The sequence below is a fragment of the Tetrao urogallus genome, assembly GCF_951394365.1.
Source record: "Tetrao urogallus genome assembly, chromosome: Z".
NCBI lineage: Eukaryota > Metazoa > Chordata > Aves > Galliformes > Phasianidae > Tetrao > Tetrao urogallus.
The window spans coordinates 27074337-27093537 of record NC_136816.1 but is presented as its reverse complement, the minus strand read 5'-3'; the positions used below and the strand labels follow the sequence as shown (position 1 = coordinate 27093537).

General features: G+C 37.5%; 1 protein-coding gene across 2 annotated transcripts in view; it reads right to left on the bottom strand.

Annotated features, from left to right (window-relative positions):
- EFNA5 (ephrin A5) overlaps positions 1–19201 on the bottom strand; it is a gene marked incomplete at both ends in the record, with an annotated part of 201653 nt that overhangs the window by 10987 nt on the left and 171465 nt on the right. The gene's annotated exons all lie outside the window — the stretch shown is intronic.

Below are 19201 nucleotides of genomic sequence, written 5' to 3'. Positions count from 1 at the left end.
TAAACTGGGATGGTCTGCTTGTAGAGACGACCTAAGAGATCTCACAGAGATCGCTCTTCAGCTCCTTGCAAATGGACTCCTAGCAGCATCATCTATGCGCTACACAAATTCCTAGCAATGATATGTGCTTCCAAACCACAAGCACCAAACAGAAATATCAGTGAAATTGACAGAGAATTAATTCCGAGCTTCTCCCCAGCTCACTAAAAGAGATTCCATATGCGTGCAGCCAGACCAGACACTTAACACTGACTGTCCTATCAAAAGGATTGCACTTGCAGCTTTTGTCATCACCATGAAGAGAGAACCTGCAACAATCCCACAGACAGGACGCTGTCTGCTGTAAAGCAGAAACTCATGTTTATGCAGCTCTTCTGCTCTCTTTGTCTAGTACTACAGACAAACTCCTCAGGAGAAAACATTTACAGCTGTGATATGCCTCCAGCCCTTTAAGGCACAATACCACCCCCATTATTCAAATCCAACATCCATGTAACTTTATATAACCCACAAATCATAATTCCACCAACTAGAAGTGTTTTAGCATTCAATATCCTGTATCAGCTACACAGCTTTAGAAAGTTTTATTTTTAAGAACAGTCATCTGCTCCTTTCTTTGTAAAGAAATGAGTATGTGTGAGAGCATTAAAAATGCAGTTTTCTATTATGTTTGCCACAGGCAATATTTCTCAATTTGTGCAAGTGAAAAGAAAAAGTAGCCTATTAGTTGTTAGAAGAGCTGAGCCTTTCCCCTGTAGGTTTTCATGTGATTTACCATACAACACAAATGTATGCAAATTAGCCAGGTAAATGCAGAATTAGTTATTAATATTCCTCTCACTGTGTAGATTGAAAAAAAGTTACAAATTTGCATAAACGGTACAACTGAAAAAGTCAGCTAGAATTTAATGAATCAATAAAACACTCCTTTGTGTGCATACATAAAGTCAGACCCATATGTATGGACAGGAAAGGGGACTTCAAATTTATCAATTAAAAGAGAAGCTATCTGGAAGGATTTACAGGTGATCTTCTTTCTTTGAGTGTTAAAATTGAAAATCAAAAACAGATAAATAGAAGCGCTATAGAAATCCCAGAGTTCACCAGTCCATGAGTTCAACTTAAGAAAGGGGTCTCTATGCCTATCTGTTCTTCATTCCAATATACATGCAAAGCTTTGTTCTGATAGTGTAAACATGACTTCAGTCTGGGGAAATTTAAATATTGAGTATCCTCAATATTACTCATTCAGCAGATGTAACCAATCAAACACATTTCACAAGTAAGCTATGACCATATTTATTTGAGTATTTGCTATTGTCAAACATTTTGCCTATCATCTCTCTGTATTTAGCCATCATAAAATGAAATCGAAGGAAAAAAAAATTACATAGTATGTTAAAACTCAGAAATTTCAAGCTGTCAGAGAGAGAATCTCACCTGGAAATAAACCTTATCTAAACTGCCAATAACAATTAGAAAATAAGAAAAATTACCTACTTGATAAAATAAATGCATAAGCAAAACAAGGTCATAGCTAATACTTATACACTTATTGCCTACAGCTTAACAGATGCAAAAGGACTACAAGACCAGTGCTTGCAAACGAAGTTTTGAAATCAAATGTATTACAAGGGTACATAAATGAACACTTTGGTTTACTCCTTTCTTCCTGCTCAACTGCATCTACATGAAGTGAAGCTAAAAGTAATCACACCATGTTTCTGTACTCTTACCTGTGTATGGATACATGCACACACATGCAGGGAGTGATGTTCTGAATTTTATGAAAAACCATAAAATCCAAAGCGTACAGTAATGGAGAAAAAGGCCCAGCAAAATCTACATGTACAACTAACATGAAATATTCCTTTTATTTTTTAATATCTTTTGATTAATTCACTCTACATTTGCACTGCTATAGAAATACTGGGTTATTATAGCTTATAACATAATTGACTATATATTTCAAATGCCCTAAAAGTAGCCTAGCAAATGGAAATGACTTGTCAGATAAATGCTATTTTAGTGAGTTCTTAGAAGAAAGTAATACATAGTTTCTGTGTTAGCTATTAATGCTGAATCAACTGTCCCACTGCAACCACTTGGCCAAGAAGAACATAATTTTTTCTTGTAGTTTATAAACCACTGCAGCTTATATATCTGGTTGAAGGCAGCACAGACCAAAAGTAAATTTCACATAAAAGCCACCAAAAAAAAAAAGAACAACAACAACAAAAAAAACCAGGCATCATATCCAGCTTGAAAAGAGGTGTACACCATGAATTTCTAGTTTAATTAAGTGGGTACTAACATTCGAATATAAATTAAATAATCTAGCCAGCATTTTTTCTTTTAGGGGACTTAGCATAGCCTAGCCCTCTATGTATGTCTCAAAAAGTACCCTTAGCTGCTCCAGATTTAACGACAAGACTTCTCTTTTGGTGGCCTGGCTGATGTGCTTGAGCCAGAATTTTCAGTGTAGAACTTCAGAGAGGCCAAGGCCCAGCCCTTCACAACCCAGGGTACCAGAGGTGAGCAGATGCTTAGGGATCAGACAAGGCAGTCCGCATCCAGTCCAAATGTTTATTAGTCATACTATTATCTGCCCTATCAAGCTGCAGAGTCCACTTGAGTTCAGGAAAACACAAAATCATCTCAATGTGGTTCACACTACAGACTTCACAACAGGAGAATAACAAAGCACAAATTTTAGCTGAAAAAAAAAAAAAAAAAACCCCAACAAAACAACCCATGAACCTGTCTGAGCCTCTCCTCTGAACAAAACCCTGGACCAGCACAAAAACCTACCTCAGAAATGCCCTGCAAAGACTTTTTTTTTTTTTCCCCCTCCATAAAAGTAGGAACAGTTACATTTGTTTATGAAGTGGGGCAAAGCTGTTATTTGGCTGCAGTCTGGGCTTCCTAGTGAATCTATCTTGCCAATGCCATGTTTCTCCTCATTAAAGAACAAACAAACCTCAGTTGGAAACAAATGAAAGACATATCCTGCTTTGAGTGGACTTTTAGTTGCACATAGCTCCTGTGAAATATAAGGAAGGGGAGTTGAAGAATAGACCGTAACTGTTTGCACATTTTCAGGCCTTTCCTTTAAGAAAGTTTCTCTTTTTGTAAATGCAAACTCTTTTACATACAATAAAATAAGGGCTAGCATTTCCACACTAGCATAATATAGATAGCTGATGTCATACTTTTCTATTGCAATAAACCAACATTATTATCAACTGGAATGAAAGAATAAAACCTCGGATCTCATTATTGCTTTCAATGGCTTAACAAAAACAAATACAGTTATTGTACAACATTAAGACTGTATTGAGAGTGAATTGCTAATAAAACAAGTTAATACTATCAAACAGAGCACTTAGAGAAAAAGATATCCCTCTCATACTTTTCCTAGGCACTTCCGTGCTTTGATTTTCCCTTGGTATCACTAGAAATAAAATGTTTTTCTTCAAGCAGGCTATCCATTTTGCTAATTTCCATCTCTAAGAACTAGACGTAAGTAAATGCTTTGAAGAGACATTATAGCCTTGTTAGTAATTACCTCCTCTTTTTGATCTTTAAAGCAACATGTTCACCCACATGGAATTTGTGGGTATTGTATCATGTTACTAAACCTCATATACTTTAATGGACTTCATATTACCCATGTCTAGCTTTACCGCTGCTGACACTATAATTAAAGTTGAGATGAGCATTCCATTCTATTTCATTTTCATGGGCTTGCCAGCACCTTTAAAATATTTAGAAGCATTTCTAGCTTCCCCGTACTATGCTTGTAAATTCTGTCAGTTTATAAAAATAAAGAAGTAATTATGAATGCTGTATTGTGCTACGAGTGCGACAAGTACAAGGACATGAAGTTACTTCTGCTGACTCACCTAATCAAAGCAAGAAAATTCTTTGTTTATGTCTTTCTCGTGGATGGGGAAGTGGGGACAGACATAAAGGCATAAAGGAAGACATCTATAAGAAGCTGCCTTAGGCACAAGGGAAATTTGGAAAAAAAGCACAGACTGTGGGCTGTATTTTGTTGTTATTTAAAATGAAGAGGAACAGTGAGAACAGTGCAGGTTTGAACGTGTTTGAGTGCACATGCACATGCATGTCTGAAACTATGCAGATGCACTGCTTAGAGAGAATACCATTGCTCAAAATCTTTCTGATGGCCCTTTCCTGTTGGCAAAGGTCTAACAACAGCTTGGCAGAGCTTTCACAAAAAAATGCCTTTATATGCACAGTTGGCTTTTACAGAGATAAATCCAAATTTGAGCAGGATTAAAAACAGATATTAAGTAGAAAAGTTCACATTTGTAAAGCACATGATAGTCCAGTGTAACTCAAGCCTGTTTTTGGCAAATAAATATTCTCAGGGCAGAGATCTTCTGCTTCGTTACACCTACTATACTGGGTTCAAGGTTGTGACTGACTGCTAAAAAAAGATGCAAACACTATATTAAGAACAGTTCATCTTTATCAGGTGAACTACCTTTTTGTTCAAATCACACAGGGGAACTACTGAACTCTGTCATAAGAGAAAGAAAATTGTCTGCTAGCTCTTAAAAATATTTCTTTAGCCTCTGGACTTGCCACATACACCTCAAAAAACTCCAGAACACATTAAGCTGAATTCTTCTTTTTAACTTCTTTCGCTTATTTAGTTGGCATTCATTGTCACAGGTCCCACACACGCTCTGAAATATGTGTTTGAAAAAGCCCACCTACGTGAGTGTTGCTGCTGCCGCATCGAAGAAAGCTTCTTCCTCATCAGGAATAAAGAGCATCTTACCTATACTGGAAAAGGACTGTAGAGTGTCAGAGCTATGACTGTGGGAAAGTTTAAAATGCCCATGTGACAGCTAACTTTTCATTTTACTCTGCCACAAATCATTTCCTTCTGAGCTATTTTTTTCTTAAATTAATGAATACCACAGGATGTTTAGCCCTTTTTCCAGTGATCATTCCCAGCTGAACTCAAAATTAGATATGTATGTGTTCATTCTTCCATAAATGGGATTCAAAACCCCATGTGGTTTGGAAACTGGCTCCTAAAAGCAGTGAGTAGCCCTCCAGACTGTTGAGCAGTACAGGTACCTCACTGTCTTTTATTTTCCAGACTGCTGCAACACTTGCACTCTCAGAACAGAAGCATTTCTCCACTGCTCTTCCAGAAAAGTCCTTGTTTGACACTAGGTCTTCCCAAGCAGACTCTAGTCTCAGTTTTCATGCATGCTCAATTCTAGACTCATTTTTCATGCAACAGTTTTTGATCTAATCCAGCAACTCCTCACCACGAGCTTGTTCCTCTACTCTGTACTTGCTAACCAGCTAAGAACTTGCAAAACTCAACTTTTGAGCAGCTTCAAATGGTGCCTCCTACGTGCATCTAAGACCATAAATACACATAGAAAAGATATGGGATAACATGGGACCATTTAGTTGACACGTTCTTTCTGATATTTATTTCACTTTAAAGAGGTGGACAAAACCTCCATCAAATTAACTACTCTTAATCTCACAGCATCCATCTCTGCTCCATTTAAGAGCCTAATGTGGTATTTCCACACCTCTATCAGTAAATACCTCAAGACTGGTCACACTAGAGCACTTCTGTTAGTAAAGAGCACAACCTATCCATTTTCTGTAACCAGGGGATCTAATTATATTTGTATCTCAGTCTCTTGATAACCCATGCCAGAAATATCTGCATTAGATGCAGTTCTGGCACCTGTGCAAAAGTGGGGTCAGTGTTCTGAATTTCTCCACAGAAGCCTGGATACAATCCCATTTTTTCTAGCTTGGAAAAGAGACACTGGAAATGCAGGTATTTATTCCTTAAGTTATTGCAAGGAAACAGTGTTCAAAAAAACTCCCAGAAAAATGTAACAGAAAACAACAGTCTGAGACCAAACACCTTGCTTTTGGATCGAGGGATATCAACAAATCTGTTTGACACACGTGTCCACAGCCTGCCTGTGCCTCAGGCACTGCACGCCTGTGAGCACGGGCAGCGGGGCATAGTGCACCCTGTTGGATTTCCAGCCAGGACAAAAGCAATCCTGTGTCCATCCTGTATTCTCTTTCCAGGGCTGTACAGAGCCAGTAGCAAAGAAAGATCCTTCCCATTCTGTGTTAATTTTTAAGATGTCTGTGAACTTGCAGTTCACCTTCTAGGGGTCACTGGATAATCTGCTTTTTAGCCAAGTCAGAGTGTTAGTGGTATACTCCCACATTTTTCTATTCTCCCCTTCTGAAATATCCTGCAGAGACAAGAACATTTTTTTCCTTAGATCAAGCTGGATGTTTTTTTGAAAGCCTACGAGGTGTGTAATCAAAGCTGGCACTGGAGCATCCTAATTACGAAACTCAGCAAGGAACTTTTGCACACATTTTGTGGACTTCATATTTCCCATTCACAGAACCTTCCTGCTGAAAAAGACAAAATCATGAAAAAAGTTCAGAAAACAGAAACTAGACCAACTGCTAATGATTTTTCACTTCTGCCTTATAAAACAAAGATTAAAAAAAAAAAAAAAAAAAAAAAAAAAAGAGAGAGAGAAAAGAAAAAACTGACCCTGTATTTGGAACATGTCACTCCGTTTTTGTTTGAGAAAACATCCTGAACTCCTCAGGAGGACTGACACAGAGGGCAGGAGGGGGAGATCAAGGTTTATGTTTTTGTTTTTCTTTTTTCACAAAAAACGTGAATCTTGAAACGGACCTGTGGAAAATATACCAGGCTTGAAGCACTATCAGTGCTGGCTGCTTTCTGCTGAGCTGAAGTGACCATTTTCAGATCCTTTCAATCTGTGGTGAAAAGATCATTACCATGCTACTCCCAGGAAGTCAGTCCTCCTGCAAGTGAGCTTCTTTGTTATGAATATGGAACAGATGGAACCAAATCTATCTGCTCTGTAGGAACAAAAACACTTACAACCTAGCACTCTCTATTAAAGACTCTACTTAGCTCCTTTATACCACTGGCTTTCTGTGCACTGCTGTGAGGTTTTGACTTTATAGAAAAAGGCACTTCATAAAAGCAATAGTTCTTATTCTTAAACCAAAAGCGGCCTAAGAACTGCAGAAGATGAATGCAGAGTTTAACCCGCATGGCTCCTTGGAGATATGCAAATATTCAATCACTTTTTTTTTTTTCTTTTTTTTTTTTTTTCTAAGCTAGAGAAAGGATTTTTTTTCTCCTTTTTTTTGAGAAGAAGAAATAGCCATATGTTATGGAGACTGTGCATCAATGGCAGTGAAGCACATGAAGATGATAAAAATGCTACTCATTCTAATGAAGGTTGAAGCTAACTCTGTTATTGCAAGAAGGAACATGGATTTGTTTTCAGATTGTGTCAGCATGGATCAAGATCACACTCCTGAAAAAAAAATCTTTATCAGTCATTCAAAAATTGACTTTTTGTAGGAGACAAAAAAAAAAAAAAAAAAGAAAGAAAATCCCTACCATGAATACAAAGAAGATGTAATGCATCAATTTATTCAGAAATACTGCATTGTCGGCCTATTTCCTAGGACTTTAACAGAAGCCGCATCAATATTACACCAATTAACTCTGCAAATTGAAAATATGCATAAGCTGTTGTTGAAACCAGTAGATGTAGACTCTTTTGCAGCAGAGAGAAGCAGGAACATCTAGAGTATCTGTCACATCTCTTACTATCAATAGTCTCAATCAGTATCAATCTCAACTATCAATCCACAACAGTGGATGTTTATTCCAGGCCATGCATGCACACATATACACAGACACTGTTTAAATCAAATTTTTACAAAAACCCATGCAGCAGAAGTCAGCAGCCTCCTTTACTTACTATTTAATATGTTAATACATTTACTGTCTGGCTGCCTTTTCCACAGTAATTGAAAAAAGGATTTCTGTGGCAGGATGCTTTGATTCTGACTAAATGAAGTCTTCAGGCAAATCTTCCCCTGCCAGCAAAGGCACAGCTTGCCTGAAGTCATAACCTTTGTTGGCGGAAGGGAACTGGCCTTGAAACAGATCATGAAGCAGATGTTTTATGCCAAATCAGAGTCTAGGGATACCCAGGCTACTGCAAATAAAACTCTTCTCCTGTCTGTTCAATCATTTCAATTCCCTGCCGTATGAAATATGAACTTGCCAACAAATGGCCAGTGTGCTATGCAGCACAGCAGGGAGAGCAAGAGCCACAGCTGTACCAAGGGCTGGAAAGCTCCTTCATTAGATCTGCCTTTCAGCCCAAAACTAAGCAGTGACACGTGGGAGCCACCTCCAGTGAAAGGTGCTGGTGTCTGTAAAGACAAGTCTCCACCAGTTTGAATTAAAATAATTGTGTGCATTTTCTTGGGAAGAAAGGAGGTTTATATGATTGTATCCACAGGTCACGTTCATTAGCAGCTCACGATTCAGATGTTTCTTTAATGATACTTCTTTACAATTTTCACTCTGCATACATGACTGCTGATAAAAGACCAACCTGTAAGTTTGCAAAAACAAAAAGAAAAATTAAAAAGGAAAAAATGAATGCCATCAGCTTAATGTGTGGATACACTACGTAACATATGAGAAAACAGGAATATATGACAGGAAAGACCACCACTAAACTGTTGAATAGCACTGTACCAAGGGAGAGCAGCCCAGACCCAACAGCCGCTATTATTCTGATAGTAAGAGATGTGACAGATACTCTAGATGTTCCTGCTTCTCTTTGTTGCAAAAGAGTAGAGTCTGTATGTACATCTATTGGTTTCAACAACAGCTGATGCAGCCCAAGGGAGAGCAGAGGTTCTGCTCTCATCACCTCTGAGGAGCACAGCGTCACCCAATAAAAAGCCAAGACAGTCCAGTACTCCAGCAATCCCTCTTATTTATCTCCCCATTGAGACTGCTTCTGCTCAATTAAAGCATTGCCTGTCTAGAGAGATACCCTTGCTCTTTAGATATAGCTTTTTAAAGCAATAGTTAAATATAAGAGAAACCTGGCACTTTCAAGTCAGTTTTCATTGACATCAACACTACAATCACTCTTTTAATGTGTTTCTAAGCTAACAGTTGCTCTTTGCTTTAAAAGGAGGGAATAGGTAACAATACCAGACAATCTTAGCTCACGAATATGGTAGATGAGAAATGGGGTTTATGTTGATAAGAATTTTCCATTTGCACATAAAAACAACAAAACAGAAAAGAAAGAGAGAGAGAAAGAGAGGAGAACAGAGGGGAAGGGAAGGGAAGTGAAAAAAGAAGGGAAAGGGGAAAGGAGGGGAAAGGAGGGGAAAGGAGGGGAAAGGAGGGGAAAGGAGGGGAAAGGAGGGGAAAGGAGGGGAAAGGAGGGGAAAGGAGGGGAAAGGAGGGGAAAGGAGGGGAAAGGAGGGGAAAGGAGGGGAAAGGAGGGGAAAGGAGGGGAAAGGAGGGGAAAGGAGGGGAAAGGAAGGGAAAGGAAGGGAAAGGAAGGGAAAGGAAGGGAAAGGAAGGGAAAGGAAAGCAAAGGAAAGCAAAGGAAAGCAAAGGAAGGCAAAGGAAGGCAAAGGAAAAGGCAAAGGAAAAGGAAAAGGAAAAGGAAAACTACTAGAACATATAATTCAAAAAAGCCAACTGACGGGATTTCAAGGTGTTACAATTCACAACAGAAAATACACATTCCAGAGAACTCAGTGCTTCATCTGCAAGGCATTTTAGAAATCTAGCCAACTATTTGGATACCTAAGTGACAGCTAAGTACTTCTAAAATTATGACTCTAATTGGGAATGCTAAGCACTTCTGACATATGGCCAGTAATACACAACCTGTTTATTTTACCTCCTTTTGGACTGGGATCAAGGCAAAATAGGATTGAAGAAATATGTGCAATTTTCACAGAGCAAATTACATATATTGTTTCTACTCTGTCTTTAGGCTTTTTTTTTCATTTCTGAAAATGTGTATGTTCAGGTGTACTTCAGGACAGTCCCTTAAAGCCTATAAAAAGTTCAATTCAAACACAGATGCATTGAAATCGATGTCACTTTCACAGAGGTTTATGTCAAAAAATATCACAATGATCAAGTAATCTGTGTATACAGCTGGCAGATTTTTTTTTGAAAGTCCAGTTAAAGTAAGCCAAATGAATCCATTTCAGCATTCAATGTATGCACAGTCTCCACTTAACATTTCTAATCTGAAACAAAAACATAAATATGTAAAAAAAAAACCAACTTTTTATTATTATTAGTTTTTGTTGTTTTTTTTTTTTTTTTAAAGAAATAGCAAAGGAAAAGAAGTTACTTTTACTATTCTTTTTCAACCCTCACAGAAAATTACTATTTTAGTATCTTTCTTCTTCAGCCTAACGTTCAGTTGCAGAAGCTAGGCCAATGTCATGGGACTTTCTGTTACTCTTTTATTTGTGCATGGTTTATAATGCTGACTTCTTTACACAATGTATGCTTGCTTTTAATTTCACCTTGTATTTGTGGGGTGCAGTACAGATTTACATGTATATATTAGCACACCATACAAAGTGATGTACACAGGCACTTTGTGGAATATATGAACAGTACAAGTGGTACATCTCTGTAAAACCTGTAAGATACTCAATAATTTGGATAGCAACAATGGTGTTCTTTTCTTATGAGAAGCATCAATGAGTTTTGGCAGGGCAGATAGAAGTTCAACTGTCTGAGAGTTCACAGCAGACTCAAAACACCCCTCAAATCAAGTATGGACCATTCCACAGAATTAGGTGCTAGGTAACTGCAAAGCTACTTGAAAAGGCATTATCCTCACTCCATGAAGAAGGCAACAATAATATGGGATGACATATAGTTTGGAAAAACTCCATTGAAAATGAACATTTCGTAAGAGTATTTTTCATCCAAAGGATTTTGGTTGCAAACCAAAATGCTTCTTTTCTAAAAAGCTTGCATATTTCCACATGAAATCTGGAGCACATTTGCGAAGAATGGCTCGTTCTGCCATTTTCTTCAACAGTTAAAATTTCAGTGGGAATGTAAATCCTCTAATGCACATCCATTTAACAGAAAATAGAGGAACCGTGCACAGCAGGGAGGGGAAAGTAAAGGGACAATAGTTGCATCTCTACCCTGAACAGCATGGCAAATAATCATCTCTCTCAACTAAAAAAGAATTTGTATTTAACCACATTTTCATTTTATGAAGAGGGAGACACATGCAGTGCTAGTAGCATGATTATGTCCATAGAGGACAAGAAAGAACAATAGGAAAACTCAGCCCATTGAAGAGAATGATAATCTAGTGAGTACAATACTATGCACAGGAGGTACTTCACTGGCATTTTGTATGTAAAAAATTGATTTTACGGCGAAGCTAAAATTATTTATGCTTTAAACTGACAAAATTAGTTTTTTTCTTTTTAATAATCTCAATAGCTAGAGCTTTTAACATGAAAGTATTACTTTTTATAGAAGTAATAGAACTTTTTTGTATTATTGTTTGTATATATGATCTGTGTATGTGTGTACATATAAAAGCATGCATCCCACATAGGTACAGTTGCTAAAGAAATACATGAGAAGTACAGGAAAAAAAGGTCAGTAAGTGGAAAAGTAAACACTGCTGCAAACACTTTGGTTTTCTTGAAAGAAGAGTCTTCTACACAAACACTAGGACCTAGGAAAATAAAATTAGCAATAGATTCTTCACAGAATAAATTCACTGCAAGTTTTGTACACATTTATATTAAGTCACGGACCTGATCAAGTCCTCAGACCCCACAGAATGCATCAGCTCCCCCATGCTAATTTTGAGGGAAGAAGGGAGCACTTTAAATTCATTGTCACAGGAGTTCCAAAACCGCAATGAGATAAAAATCAACCCTGCCAAAACCTTCCAAGTTTGATTCAAAAGAGAAGCTACCTCTATTACTGTTGGAGTAATAGCCATAGTAAGAATCTCCAGAGAGCAACACTACCTCTACTGATTTTATCATGCCCTTTTCTTGTGAAATATTTCACTGAAAATAATTGGAACCTAATGATGCTTCAGAGGAGCCTCTATCCATGAGAAAGAAATAATAGGAAGAAATGTTATGTTTGAGACTATACTACCTTTTTACAGGATCCTTAGACATCCAATGGGAACTGTCAAAGCCACCAATCAATTAATTTTCTAATCTCTCTGTAATGAGGTTTTTCCTCCTTCAGCCCTTGTTTGTCTTCTTTGTAACAAACTTGTGTTTTGATTTCCCTCATTTTCTATCATCTTAAAATGTAAAAGTGGAAGAAAAAACAAAACAGGTCATAACAGAATAAAATACAGCACGTCTGCTCTTTAGTTCCTTGGAATATGATAAGCTCAAAAAGCAGTATGCTAGGAAATTGATTTTGTCTGTACAGAACATGTGGAAGAGCGAAGGTCATGCTGGCAGTTTGCCCTTCATTTCTTTTAAACTTGCAATATTCAGTTTGACCTCTTTCTTATCATTCTAGTCATTTCTTCACACCCTGTACTGAGTTCAGGGACTGCTCATACAGTGTTCCACAGGACTACTTGCATATATACAGAATATTAAATGGTCACTTAGACTACTATTCCTTGGAAATCTAGACAGGGCACATGAAGCTATCCTGAAGAAATTAGAGGCACAGTGTGGGTAAAGAAAGAAGGAAATATGAAGACAAAATGGACTAAAAAGTGCCAGAATGAAGTATGATGGCCATCTCATTTCTCATTTCAGATATTTGGACTTGCCAAAAAATTAAGAGATGTGTGTCTGGTTTATTTTTTAACCTCATTCAGCTTTGTTGATTAACCTGTTTTTACTTTTAAAATGAATTACACCGTCTTGTGTCTTGTGTCTCCACTGTATAATTTTATCAAGCAGGCAACAAATCATGCTGGCAGTGACGGTTTGTGCTGAAGTGGAATGTATAGCAAAATACGATTTTCCTCAAATGAATTGCTGAAACCGTTAATCTTTATCTAAATGCCCATAATAACTGTTTTGTTCTGCATAGCAGTAAGGGGAAAAAAAATGTCTTCCAGAGAGCACTTTGGCAGCCAATCTGCTTGTTAATAAAATCTGCAGAAACATTTGTGATTAATATAAATTACTAATTCCACTTTTAATGCCTAAACGTGACAGTGACTAATTTACACAGTTTTGCTTGAGCTGCCACTGAGTATTTCAAGTGCAGCTGTGAACAGAATGCTATTGGAGGCTGCATATTCTCAGCAAAGCTACCACAGGTGCAGCGCTACAGATGAGGAACCCTATCTCTGGCAATCATTTCTAACCACTCTGCTTGGGCTGGGAGAAAAGGGTCAACAGTGAAAGCTACCTAAAGCCCTCTCACTGTAAGTTGGAAATGGCACATTTTCTAAAGACACGGGAGCTGGTTCCAGTAAGACAGTGAGTCTGTGAGGCAGCTGCTTTGTCTACTGCTTAGCCATCAGCATGTTTTTAAACGTTGCAGCAAGTTTTCCGTTTGAAACTCAGTACTGCAGCAAAGAGCATGGGCTGGTTGGTGGGCACCCTGCAGCAGACTGTTAAGTACTCACCATGCAGACACCATGCTCCTCAGAGGCAGTGTTGTGAGTACGCAGATTGCTCCAGTTTGACTGAGATAGAAGCTACAGTACTATGAATGGTGAAACATAAATCATATTGATGTTTAGAACTTTCAGACAAGCAGTCAGGGTACTAGTATTTTTTTTCTTACAAATCTACTTACATGTGTTCTTATATGATGATTCGCTTATAACTCCAATAATACTGTAATTTGTATTCCAGTGCTAACGTAACAAAATAAATATCTTGCGAAATATCTTGCAAAATATAATAAAAGAAATTGCTAAGCAGTTGCTACCAAGCTTACATTTGAACTACTGTCATGATTTCCACTGGAGCATAGCTTATTTATTTGTGAATAAATCTGTGCTTTGCTTCTGCATTTCTCTCTGAGGAACAAATGTATTTTCTACCTTGCTGAGGGATCAGTGGAGCTTTCACTACATGACTTCTCCCTTCAACCTCTTGAAGTTGTTTGCAGAAAGAACCTAAGTCAGATCACACCTCCATGAAGCACTGATAGAGGTGCATATATAACTCCAAGAATCTTATACCTGAGAAAGATCTGGGAAAAAACAAGTTCATGACTTTTTTGTGCATCTCCAGCCAGAAGCAAAGAGATATTAATGCTAAGCCCTTTTCAAGAGAAGAGGCTGTATTCTCTCACAGTCCCCAGGACGCTAAGAATGACATAATGTCTTTTTTAGCATGAGGCTGCTGTATTTCTGCTTAAGTTCTCTCCAGCACAAATACATTCAGGTATCTACAGATAGCAAGCCCTACTGCAGCTCCTGCTAGGGATCCTGACTTCATTCTCAATACAGAGCTGTATGGTATGAAATAGTAGAGCTGCACAGTTCGTAGTTAAACATTTCCAACAAAATGCTGTATTATGTGAGAGTAATCCTCATGTACTTTTTAATGACATAGGCATTTCAATATAGGAAGAAGATCCAATGTTACTAAAAACAGATTTGTCCAAAAAACATGTAAGAGGAAATGCAAGCTGCTAACTTCACAGTATCTCCATCTAGAATCTTAAAACTTAATGTAAGTTAAGCCATTCTGGTGTATTTTTCCCTGAACACATTCTGAACACCATTAGGACTGAATTGTCAGGGCTCTTTAAATTGATTAATATACTGCCATTAGGATTACCCTTCAAATAATTAAGATCATTTCACCCCCAGAAGATCAGCAACAGTAACGTTATTCCCCATATCCATCATCAGGAGCTTGGTTACTTTTGTGCATAGAGATATGGCAGAATGAGATTCTGATACACCTTCAAGCCATTCTTAATTCCCTAAAGCAGTGCTGTATCTAGCTGGTTATACTACTTAATTCTTTAAATATTAAATATCCGTGATGTAAAGGGGAAGCCAGGGAGATTTCAGAGGCAGTAAAAATCTCATTTGGTGAACTATATAGATCTCAGGATGACCTACTACTGTCCTGAGGGAAAGAGGAAACATTTGGAAGTCTGAAAAGAAAAAACTTTTCTGATTTTATTTTACTATTATTATTGTTTTTTAAGAATATAGCAACTCTGAGCATTTCTGAATACTCTGTTTAAATACTCTGTTATATTTTAATATAATATTTTAATACAATTTTAATATAATATTTTTAACATAATATTTTAAATACTCTGTTTCTTATTCTACGTAGTTTATGTTGACTTGCTATGCATCTTGGGACATGACAGTTTTAACAGCTTGTGGTCATTCTGAGCTTAGAAGCATGCCCACCTTGTCTGAAAACTTTTTATTACAAGGAATTAAATAGGAAAAAAAAAAAGAGAGAGAGAGAATTCCACATTATTCTCCCATTTTATAGCTTCCACTACTTTCAGAGCGATAGGTAGTTTTAGAAACAAATTTGTTTGTTTAAAATTTAAGTATTTATGAAAATATGGAGTTCACTGTTGAATACTTATGAAACAGAGACATCAGCCAATTGTTCAGAATGCTCAAGCATTTGTTCAGTGATGGAACTTTGTTTTGGTCTACCAATTGCAGACATCATATACTCAATCTGTATCATGACAGAGACTGTGCGAGCAGATAAAGTGCTGCCTTGGTGAGTTAGTCTGAGGAACAGGAAGACTAACATGCTGATGACATGGAGGCAATGAAGTACAACACTGTTATTCCAAATGTCACTGGTACGTTATTTCCATTTCTGCTGGCATCCGCTCCATGTTACAAAATGCATACTTCCAATACAACAGCTCATTAAACAGGTTTCAGTTTGCTCAGAAATCAAATTAGAACAGTTACAGAGTTATAAGTCTTCAGGTAATAATTAATAACTCTCCACTTCTGTGAGTTCTTTCATCCAAGGAATCTACATGCTTCACCTTATTAATCTCATAACATAGTAGTGAAGTACCACTGCAAAAGAGCCTCACCTACCACGGAAGTGCAGCCACGTCTGAGATGTGAATTCATAGCTGTTGAACATCAAAACTGATTTAAAGGAAGAAATGATGAACAGTCCATCTGCACAAAAGATTGAAAGGGCTGTGTGCAGTTCACTCAGTTGTACTTCTAGCAGAACTCTGGATTTGCATACTAGACAGGAAGGTGCAGTGGGATTTTTACAAGAACTGCACATGTTGAAAACTAGTCTAATCCACAGACATCAGAATGAAACATTTAGTCACCATTTCCTCTCAGGTAGATGAGTCACGTAGATCCTTATCAAGTTCCTAATGCTCCTTGGAGATCTTTCGTCTGAGGTCTTTTCAGACCTTTGTGATTTGATAATCACATATCTACGTCCAATGCATGCTTTTATTTTCCTACAAAATGAACTGATTCTATTCCAGCTCTTCCAGCAAATTAGATAAGAAGAAAAAAAGGACAAGGGAATAAAAAACTTGCCCCTCACCCCTTCTGGCTGGACGCATTCTCTCATTCTTCTAATGTCCACTATGTCACTTGTCTTCATGCAGAGGTTAAGACCTTATAAAGTATGTATGCCCATAAGACAGCTTTCAAATTTACAAATCCATGATACAGAGGATAGAAATGTATTCTTCCCTCCTACTATATTTATGCTGCTATCGTGTTCTTAATGGTACTTGGATTTTTGAAGAACTTGAATCCAAATCATCTTCTTTCAACTTGTTATCTGAAAGACATTTATTGCCTTTGAAAAATTCAAACAATAGAGACCAACACCTCCACAAGTTCTTTATTCATTTTCCTATATGGATTTCTCCTGAGTCTCAAATTATTCAACAGCTTTTAACGCTCCCTTTGAGGATTTTAACAACACTACCAACGTCAAAATCTATTAGACTCTAGCGATTGTTTCTGCTTTCTTTTTTACAGGACCAGCACTTAATTCTTCTGATGCTTTCTAAAAGAAGCCAGTCCTTTAATCTATACACTAGGCTAAGCATGAATTCCCCCTTTAAGGTCACCTTCCTTGTCTGTCTAATGTTATCACACGAAAATATTTTTTAAAGTACACATTTATCAAACCCTTTCAATTGCTTTGATTTCATTCAGAACATCTTGAGTGATTCTGGTAAAGCAACTATCAAAGCAGGATTCATAGTAGAGTGGCATATCTGAGCCCACTGCTGTCAAAATAGAATCAGTGTTTACACTGATCAGATCTTGATTGAAAGGTTAATGAAGGGCCTCACAATAAACAACGTTTCCCCCAAAAGAAAAGCGCAATTAACACATTAAAAATGTTTGTAAATCCTTCAGCATTCCTGAACAACATTCTTTAGTTAACCTTCATTTATTAGCTTTTGGTGCAAAATTGGATGTTTAGAGAGAGAGTTCCAGAAGGGATCCTCAGACCTTGAGTGTTCAAAAAGAAATGAAAAATGCAAAGACCAGCACTACCCACATTAACTAACACCTGTGGAACTGAAGACACTCACTGAAAGGCAAATCTAGTTTTCACACTGAAAGCAAAATACCTGCTACTTAAGCCAACCACTGCCACTGGTAGAAACAATTTTTAATAAAAGTTAAGCCTAGGGAGTAACTATAGTGACTCTGCTGCCTCCAATATAAGCTGAGTACAGCATGCCAAGACCCGCCAGAAATCTGTTCTACTCATTTCACTAGAGCTGACACAAATCAGTACTTTCTAATACTGAAGTCCAAACTTTGCCCAAAGCCAAATTTTGGACTCTGAGTGCTAGGAATTACAGATTCAAATAGAAAATGAACATCCCAAACCAAGCTTCTAATATTCTATATATTATTGACATGAGGGAAGACAGCAATAACAAACAAAAATAAAACTAAAAAGCACCACCAACAAATACAACAAACAGAAAACATCCCTACCAACAGAAAAACCCAACCAAAAAAAACCTCACACAATAATATTATCCTGAGCCCACACCATCCCTAACAATTTGGTACTTTTTCTTACAATTAACTGCTACCTTTCCAGACTGTGCTCAACTGAAAAGCAAAATAACCTGTTTTTAAGTATAGATAGACAAGTTTTGTCCATGGGCATTGCTCAAGAACTCAAGAAGAGATTTAGCCAAAGACTGCATAAAGATAACTTGCACTGGAAATCCACAATCTAACAATTACAAGAGCAGCTCAGAAAGTAGTGCCTCCTATTTTATTCTGTTGGTTTACGACATGATTGACAGATGTTTGGTGGAATGGCACTAGAGGTGAAACCTTCCCACCAATATTCTATTACGTTTTGTTGCTGTGTGACAGTTGGCAGCAGAGAGGCAGTCTGACAAGATGGCGTCTGATATGGAAGTGTATATGAAACAAGGGAGAATAATGAATTCCTCCCTGTGGAAAAATTTCCACTGATGTTCACTAATGCTTGCTGAATGTCTATGGAGATCAAAGAGTGGATGTGCAAAGAGCGAAGTGGTGGATGGTGCATTTCAGCAGTGGTGACACCGGGTCAACTCTGCTGATGATAATTCTTGAGTGTAGCACGCAAGCTCTTGCTGGTTCATCGCTGGTGAAAATGCACAGCTAATGGTGGTGACTGTGTTGAAAAATGGCATTTTGTAGCGTAGAGTTTGCTAAGACAGCAATCAGAAGCTATTCCATGTTCCTAGTCACAGAAAGTTTTAAGAAGTGTGTTAATTTTTATTAAAAGTGGTCAGTGCCTTTCCTTTGCTAACTCCTGGTATGCATTAAGCATATGTAAAATTCCTCTCTTTGAAGTAGACTTCTAAACTTTGTACATAATTATTTTTAATAACCAAAAATCCCTACCACAACCACCACCATTACCAAGCAGTGACAGTTTCATGCTCTTCTCCCTCTTCAGGAATTCAGTTGATGCCACCTAGAGAAAATATGTCAGTACAGATCCTACCAAAAACATATCAGATGCAGAGAACAGAAGTTATGCAACGTAATAGTAGGAACTTTAAAATAAGCTCTGAAATAATTAGCTTTGAAACAAAAGGCAAATAAACACTAAACATACTCTCCAGACATGACAGAAGAGAGAAGAGAGAAAGCTGAATGTAAGACACTGCTGCTGCCTCACCAAAAGCTTAACCATAGACCTTATTACCATTAAAGAACTACTCAGCTAACAGGCAGGAACAACATAGAGAGAACTGGAGGTATAATAAACACTCTTCTTTGCTACACCTTTATCTTTCATATCTTCTGAGTCACGG